Source organism: Sarcophilus harrisii, chromosome 1 (assembly GCF_902635505.1).
Source record: "Sarcophilus harrisii chromosome 1, mSarHar1.11, whole genome shotgun sequence".
In the NCBI taxonomy this organism is placed as follows: domain Eukaryota; kingdom Metazoa; phylum Chordata; class Mammalia; order Dasyuromorphia; family Dasyuridae; genus Sarcophilus; species Sarcophilus harrisii.
In genome coordinates, this window is record NC_045426.1 from 215,420,302 (window position 1) to 215,429,630 (window position 9,329).

The 9,329-nt window shown below is 34.0% G+C and overlaps 1 pseudogene; it reads left to right on the forward strand.

The window, feature by feature from the left end:
- Positions 1–3,633: 3,633 nt before the first annotated feature.
- LOC100932074 lies at positions 3,634–5,060 on the forward strand (annotated as a pseudogene).
- Positions 5,061–9,329: the final 4,269 nt, after the last annotated feature.

Here is a 9,329-nt window from a genome sequence, read left to right on the forward strand (position 1 = left end):
CCCCCCCCCCATCCTGTCATTGTTCTTCTCGATCCCAACTTAGTAGAATGTCTAGTGCCTCCCCCAACCCTGTCAGAACTGGATTGATAGTCTGTTCCCATTCTCAGTGCTCTAACTCTGCCCCTGCCTCATTTACCCCTGTAGCTAAGGCTGTGTGTGTGTGTGTATATATATATATATATATATATATATACTTCATGGGAAGCACACATTAGTTGCTGGATGCTTTGGACATTAGCCCTGGGGGCATCATGCCTCCAGCACAATCTCTCCCTTTAAAATAAAATATTAAAAATCTCTAATCTCTATCTTACCTCAGTTTCTCTGGCATTACAAATGTAATATCAGGAATAAAGATGAAAAATTCAGAGGGATTTTGGGAAGAATCAAGAATGTATATCTAGTAGAATAATATACAAGCTGATTTCAACTTAACAAGTGCTATTATTCTGATTCTTCTTGATCCCATTTAGGGTTTGCCATTTCCTTCTTCAGTTCATTTTACATATGAGAAACTGAGACAAACAGAATTGAGTAATTTATTCTATGAAAATAAAGATAACATTTGAAAAATAGCAAATCAGGTTACATACAAAGGATATAAGAAATCTATCTTGTAAAAGTTAAGGTACATGAACTTGAAGGAATGGGAGTTGGACCTGAGAAAACTCAGTGCTGAAATCTCCTTTATTAATGTTGCTCAGCAACTCACCTATAATTTACAACCTTAGAGGACTGACTTGAACACTGATAGTTAAGAGGTAAATAAGCCCAACCAAGGAATATGTAGCTAGTATGTGTGACAGGAAGTACTTGAATTCATGATTTCCTGACTCCAAGGCCAGCCTTTTATCCACTAGCTTTCTTTTTTCTTTTAACAAATGGTAAATTACAAAGGGAAATGATCTGTAGTCATCCTTTTGTATTGGTATATTTTTATTGGTTTGCTTAATTTTTCACTTTTGGTACATATGTTTATGTTTGTATTCTATGCTAAAATGCAATTTATCTTTTTTTTTTTTTTTAAAGGAATTGGGAAAAGCCTTTTGTTGAAGGAACATTATATTTAAATGTTACCTCAGGACCCTGGAGACTCACTCATTGAATTCCTAAATTGATAGTTCCAGCAGTTCACAAGTGTAGCAGTATCTCTGAAGTTTCCATAATATACTGGGAAAATTAGGAAGAAAAAGGACAAAGTAGGATGAGGAGATGGCTAATAAGTTCAGGAATTTTCTCTGGTTGATCTCTTTGTTCTGAGGAGTTTACAAGTTTCTCTTTAGACATTGATTCAAATAGCACTATTTCAGCCTAGGGAAATTTCACTCATCTTGCTAATGCGCACTACAGGATCTGATGTAGTAAATCCCAGACAACTTGAGGGACTATTCTCTTCTTTGCCAGGAACACTGGCAGCAGATTTCCTAATACTGTAATTTCTTTGGCAAATGTCAGGGTTACCTAGAAATCAAGATGAAGAATGACCACACCTTTTGTGGTCACTCAAGCCAATCTGAAAATCAGTTTGTATTAAGCACTTACAATGTTATAGGCTCTGTGATGGGTCCTGAATATGAAAAGAAAGGGAAAAAATTTCCCTCTCTGAGCTGGACAATCAAGGTCCAGCATAAACGTGGGGAGAGGATAATTCCAAATGAGCAAGGCAAGAGTCTGGAGAGAATTATAACCTACCTATTCTTGTAGTTTCCAGGAAAGTTTATAGAGAAAGTCATGGAATAAACTTGAAACTAAAAGTATTTAAACTAAGCACTTAAAAATCAGGGCTTCTTGAAAAGAGATAGAGAGGGATTATAAAAAGAGAAGCAGGCAGCTAGGAGGTATTGTGGATAGAGTCCTAGACCTGGAGTTAGGAAGAGTCATCTTCCTGTGTTCAAACTTGGCCTCAAACATCTCCTGGCTATGTGACCCTGGGCAAGTCACTGTACCATGTTGCCTCAGTTTCCACATTTGTAAAATAAGCAGGAGAAGGAAATGACAAATAACTCCAATATCTTTGCAAGAAGATCCCAAATAAGGTCATTAAAAGTCAGACATAGGTGAACAACAACAAAGAGAAAGTGAATCTTCAATAACGTAGCTGCTAAGAAAATAGGTAAGTAATCCACTTAAGGTTCATATTGTCCTTAGATTTTTGTTTTAGTTTTTTTCCTGCTTGTTATTAAATAGAGGAGCTGGTCTTTGGCCAATCCTTTCCCCCATTCCCTTCATAAAGCTTGAAGCTCATTATGTAATCACAAAGTGTTAATGTGATGTTAAACTAACTGTAAAAATGCAACCACCCTTAACTCAGCTTACTGAGTGAAAAATAACAACAAATTAGCCATATCCCTGGGGACTTTAAATAGTTGAAGCCTATATAATTTTTTAAGCCATTCTAAGATATTAAGAAGCAGAAGATGCTTATGGAAAAGACGGGGGGGGGGGGGGGGGGGGGGGGAATGAAAATTGTTCTCTCTTCTCCCATCTCTATTAGAAATGCAGCTTTGTATTTTTTTCTTTTTTTTTTTTTAATTTATTTGCTAGTTTTCAACATTTATTTTTATAAGATTCCTTTCCTCCTCTTCCCCCTTTCCAAGATGGCAATAAATCTGATATAGGTTATACATGTACCATCATATTAAACATATTTCTGTGTTCAGAAATGCAACTTTGAAGGGAAGATGCTATTTCACTTGGAAACATTGCATCCAGACATCCACATTCTAGATAGATGGGAGAAGCAATCATTAAAAGGAGGAAGTAATTTTAAGGAGCAGTACTGATGGCCAAAAAGAAGAAAGTCAGTTATGAAGAGGAAATGACTCTCAGAGCATAGCTAATTTATCAGCTCAGCAGAAAAGCTTTAGCCAAGCATAGCTGTGCATGGATTCTCTGAAGACAGTAAGAATTTCCAGGTACTGTAGTACTGGGAGTATTGTTTTTTTTTTTTTTTTTAATGTGTCTGACCTTTGCCAAAGACATATCTTAGAGGTGTTTGCCTCATTACGCTTCCACTTTCAGTTTGAGTCCCCCTTTTCCATGGAAAATGAATGTATGTATCTCAAGCTTAAATGAGGAATATTTTGCAGCTTTTTACTATGCCACCTTACTAAATGACTTTGCTAAGAGTTAATTGTGTCTATGACTGATTGTTAAAGGAAGCACACCAGTAGGGGCTCTAAATTGTAGGCATACAGGCTCACAGAGTCCGGGCACTCAACCCTTGAATTTGAATGTGAGTATGGAGAGAATTACAGAAGGGATGTTAATTATTAATAAACTATCCCCAATATTAGACATGTCCCAAAATAAATTATTTTTTATTTGTCTTGTATTAGCATATAAAAGTGCATACTGATTTGCCTAATAAAATTTTAACTCCTTGAGGGCAGGGACTGTTTTGATTTTACTTTGTATGTAGCACAGTGCTTGATACATTATAGATAATTGAATGAAATTGAAATGCTGTATGTAGATACAAAACAGAAGCTACTCTTTTTATCTGGCTCCCTCCCTCTTGTGTGCCTCATATCCATTCCCAACTTCTCCCTTCAGGTGTGATTTTCTATGGATTTCCCCACATCCAAGAGGGATTTATTTGAACTAGGTGGGGCTGGATATGTATAGGCCAGTGAGGTCCCACCAGAGTCAATGTAGCGGCAGGAGCAATGATTGGGAAGAATACCATTACCATTATCAACAAGAGTGGTTTGGGTAATGGTGTGAAAGAAGCTTCTGTGGGTTTAAAAGAGAAGAATGTGAAGACCAATTTATCAATTAATGGTAAGAATGATTAAGAAAAAAATTCTCAACTCTCTCAACTTCTGCCTTGTCAAGAGCTCTTGCTAAAATTGCAGTAGCTTCTCTGGACCAAACCATCATCTTGCAAATGTCTTCAAAATTTTTTATTTTGCCAAGGAAGCCTTCAGGCTCATCTACTTCAACTACCTCAAAGAAGTCTTCTTCAGTTTGTGGAGAGGCAACTGCCACCATGATACTGATGATTCCCAGGGTAGAATCCATGAGAAGTACAAACTCATCCTGGGCTGTTATTATGGCTTCAAAAGTGAAACTTTCCTCCGTTGGCCAAGACTTTGTTGCTGGTGCATTGACTGATATGACTGCTATTTCTGTAACCTACCCATTGGATTTGGTGAGAGCCCAGGTGGCCATCATACCCAAAGAAATGTACAAAAACACCTTTGATGTCTTCATCCAGATGTCCCATAAAGAATGTCTAAAAACTTTGTATTTGGGATTTATGTGAACAATCCTTGGAGTCATTCCTTATGCTAGGTTGAGTTTCTTTACCTATGAAACACTAAAGAAATTTCACTGTGAACACAGTGGATGATCACAACCATATATTCCTTTGAATGAATGATTTTTTTTTTTTTTTTTTTTTGGTGCATGTACCATTGGTCAGCCAGTCTCCTACCCCCAGATATCATAATGCTATGGAAGCAGACAGTACCAGTAAAGGGTAAGAGTTACCATAATATTTAATGAACCTTGCAAGACATTGTGAAGGAAGAAGGATTCACCCAATGTTTATAAGAGTCATTGAACAAGCAGTGGCTTAAAGGCCCAATAGCAGTTTTTACTCTTCTGCTCTTCTTCTCTTCACCAATTCTAGTTTTGAACTAATGCAGATTCTTCTTCATAAATTAAATTATGACAGTGGTAACCAGAATTAATGTTCTAATTTTCAGCTACCTAGATTACTTATTGAAACACATGTGCATATGTAGAAAATGCTACTACTATCCCTTACATTATTATGAAATGTGATTTGAAATTTTACTTTATTTTTTTAAATAATTGAGTTTGCAATATTGCTAGCCTTGGGCTCAGGCTGTGCCTAGATTATTGGTTGGGATTCACATGATCTTTCTCTGCTTTTGGATGTTTATAAAAGATGGATCAATAATATCTCTTTTGAGTGTAGTTATGAGTTCCTATATTTTGCCAGGAAATACCTTCTAGCTTTAATCATCACTATCAATCTCTTCCTCTAGGTGCCTTGACTTCAGTTGCCATCCTCTCAGCTGTGTTTAACTCCTAAAATGCACATACAAAAGCCAGAAATACAATTAAAATTAGCTGAGAGAAACTCGTTTCTTTAAAAGCATTTGGCAAAAAGAAAAAGAAAGGCAACCTCCCCTTATCCCCAACCCAGAAAATAATCAGACCCTCAAATAACTAAAGTTAGAATCAACTTATCACTCTCTTGAGGAAAAGAAGCTGAAGAAAATCACAGAGAAAATAAGAACAGGAATCATCAGCTCTCTGTTGGTGTTTTAGATTTTCTAATGTTTTTAACTGCATACCCAATTCATCTGCTCTTTCTTTAAGATTATATTGTTAAGTGTTAAGAATGCTAAGAGATATAATTTACTGCAGTGACTTCACTTAAAAATTTTTGGTTTGTTTTCTTATTGTGGCTGTTTTCTTAGAGGAAATTATCTTTTGTTTCTAAAATTTATGCTTTGATTATTAATTGTATTTTCCCCTCTTTTGTATCTTTTCTATTTTTTCTTTTCCCTGTATTCTCATATTCTCTCTCTCTCTCTCTCTCTCTCTCTCTCTCAGAGAAAAAGTGGAAAGAGAAGGAATGAGTCCATTCAACATTTTTTTTCTTCCCTCCCTCCTTCCTTTTCTTCCTCCCTCCTTCCTTCCCTCCTTCCTTCTTTCCTCCCTCTTTCTCTCCTTCCTTCTTTCCTCCCTCCCTCCCTCCCTCCTTCCTTCCATATTTGTCATATTGTGTTAGAAGAATCAGACCCAAAGGGGAAAAAAATCAAGAGAAAGAAAAAGCAAACAAATAAACAAAAAAGGTGAAAAAATTATGAATAGATCCACATTCAGTCTCTCTGCATGCAGATAGCATTTTTCATCCCAAGTATTATCAGAATTCTTTTAGATCATCACATTGCTCAGAAGAGCCAAGTCTATCATAACTGATCATCATATAATCTTGTTGGAACTGTGTATGGTGTTCTCCTGGTTCTGCTCATTTCACTGAGCACTATTCATATAAGATTTTTGAGGTTTTTCTGAAATCAGTCTGCTCATCATTTTTTATAGAATAATAATATTCAATTACATTCATATACCATAGCTTATTCACTCCTTCCCTAATTGATAGGCATCTACTCAATTTCCAATTCCTTGCCACTACAAAAAGAGATGCTACAAATTTTTTTTTGCACATGTGGAGCCTTTCTCCTCTTTTATGATCTCTTTTGGAAATAGACCCAGTAGTGTCACTGCTGGATCAGAGTATGCATGATTTCATAGTCCTTTGGGCCAAGTTCCAAATTGGTTTCCAGAATGGCTGGATCAGTTCACAACTTCACCAACAATATTTGGTGTTCCCATTTTCTCACTTTACGTTCAACATTTATTATTATCTTTTCTTTTCATCTTAGCCAATCTTATAGGTGTAAAGTGGTATATCAGAGTTGCTTTAATTTTGCATTTCTCTTTTCAATAATGATTTAGAGCATTTAAAAATATAACCATAAACAGTGTTAATTTCTTCATCTGAAAATTGTTTGTTCATATACTTTGACCCATTTATTAAATGGGGAATGACTTGTATGCTCACAAATTTGACTCAAGTCTATTTATTTTGTAAATGAGGCCTTTATCAGAAACACTAGCTATAAAATGATTTCTCAGCTTTCTGCTTCTCTTCTAATTTTGGCCGATTGGTTTTGTTTGTACAAAACCTTTTTAACTTAATATAATAAAAATTATCCATTTTGTATTTCACAATGTACTCTGGTTCTTCTTTGGTCACAATCTCTTCCTTCTCAACAAATCTGGGAGGTAGACTATCTTTTGTTCTTCTAATTTGTTCTTTATGCCTAAATCATGAATTCATTTTTGACTTTATCTTAGTATAGGGTGTCAGATGTTGGTTAATACCTAGTTTCTGCCATGCTATTTTCCAGTTTTTTTGGTCAAATAATGATTTCTTATCCCAGGAACTGAAGTCTTTGGGTTTATCAAACACTAGATAACTATAATCATTGACTATTGGCTTTAGTACAATAAGGTCACTTTCCTTTACATTTTTTCATTAATTCCTTTGATATTCTTGACCTTTTGTTCTTTCAGATTAATTTTATTATTTTTTCTAGCTCTTTAAAGTAATTTTTTGGCAGTTTTAACTGGCACTAAGGACATTAATTTAGGTATCATTGTCATTTTATTATATTAGCTCTGCCATATCCTTGAGTAACTGATATTCTTCTAATTATTTATATCTAACTTTATTTGTGTGAAAAGTGTTTTGTAATTGTGTTCATATAATTCTTAGGTTTGTTTTGGCACATAGACTTTCAAATATTTTATATTGTTTACAGTTATTTTAAACGAGGGTTCTCTTTTTATCTCTTACTTCTGGGCTTTGTTGGTAACATATAGAAGTCAGGGTCCAAAAAAAGGACAATTGGAGTAGAATTTACCTGATCTGTGGGAAGTATTTTCACAGACAAGAAAAATACTGTTTGTTACATGTTAGAAAAGAGAAGACATCAGATTGTGGAATCAGCCTGACCTAATCCTATATGAGAATGTATAATTGCTTTGAGGGGCTGTCCTGGAAAAATCCTTATGCTGAGAATGATACATGAATTCTGTTAATTTTGTTATTGATATGATCAATTATTCTGATAGTCTTCCTGATATTGAACTAGCCCTGCATTCTTGGTATAAATCCCATTTGGCCTTAGTGTATTATCCTGGTGATAAATTGCTGTAATCTCTTTGCTAATATTCTATTTAAGATTTTTGCACCAATATTCATTAGGGAAACTGGTCTGTAATTTTCTTTCTCTGTTTTGGCTCTTCCTGGTTTAGGCATCAGAACCATATCTGTGTCATAAAAGGAATTTGATAGGACTCCTTGGTTTATTTTTCCAAATAATTTATATGGTATTGAAATTAATTGTTCTTTAAATGTTAAATAGAATTCATTTGTAAATTCATTTGGCACTGGACATTTTTTCTTAGGGAATTCATTAATGGTTTGTTTAATTTCTTTTTTCTACAAGGGACTATTTAGGTATTTTATTTCTTATTTTGTTAATTCTTTCTTTTCTTAAAACGAATAGAACAAAGTAAAACTAATCTCAGTTCCTGAGTTTGTCTAACCCTCTAGACACTTGAAGACAAAAGAATTTAGAAAGGACATATATATCTCTTCTCTACCTTTTAGGATATAAGTACATCATTATTTCCATGACTTAAGAGGGATAAAACTAACCACTTTGCATATCTCTGTCTTAGTCAAATCCAATTCATGAGCAAATCAAGACATCACTCATAATGTCATTGGTACTCTTGGAAAATTAAGGATGAACAACAGTAACAGTAACACCATCACCATTATTACATAGCCTTTTTGGATTATTTAAATGTATTCCTTTTCTAGGTTTATATTGGCTTCTTTTTTCCATTTCAAATTTTTTATTCACCCATGGATTTTTTCATCAGGAATGCTTAAAAATCTTCTATAAATAAAAGATCATTTTTTTTCTAGATTATGCTCAGTTTTTCAGGATAAGTTATTCTTGGTTTTAAGCTTTTATTTTTTGCCTTTTGGAATATCATATGTGATTCCAATTGTGATTCTTTTGTACTTGAATTCTTTTTGATTACATTATTTTTTCTTTAACCTAGAAGTTCTGAATTGTGGTTATGATGTTAGTATATGTTTTTAATTTCTCATTTTTAAAGAAGTGATCAATGGGTTTTTTCCTTCTTTCATTTTGTCCTCTGGTTCTAGTAGATTTTTACACTTTTCTTTTGATTTCTTCAAATATTCTATCCAAGTTTATTGATAAATCATGATTTTCAAGGTATTCTCTTTTTTAAATGATATCTCAACTCTTTCCCCCTACATCAGTTTTTTTTTTTTTTTACAAATATATATATTTTCTTCTATTCCCCCAATCCTTTGAATTTGTTTTAATTTATTTTTATTTTTTTCCATGGAATCATATTTTTTCCCCTTCTATTTTTCAGGGAATCTATTATTTGGTTAAAGTTTTCCATGTTCTTATCTAAATTAATTATTCTTTAATTTTTCCCCTCCTCTAGAGCTCTAGTTTTGGTTCTAATTTTACCTTCTATTGCTTGCTTCATTTCTGTCCATTACTCTTATAGTCCTTTTATCCATTTTTCTCTCATATCTTGCTTGTAGTTATTTTGGAGTTATACTTTTCTTCTTGGTTTACCTTTTGCTTTCTTTTGATCTATGGTTAAGAAATATACATCATCATGTTCAGTATTTTTTTCTGTTTATCTGTATTTCCAGCCTT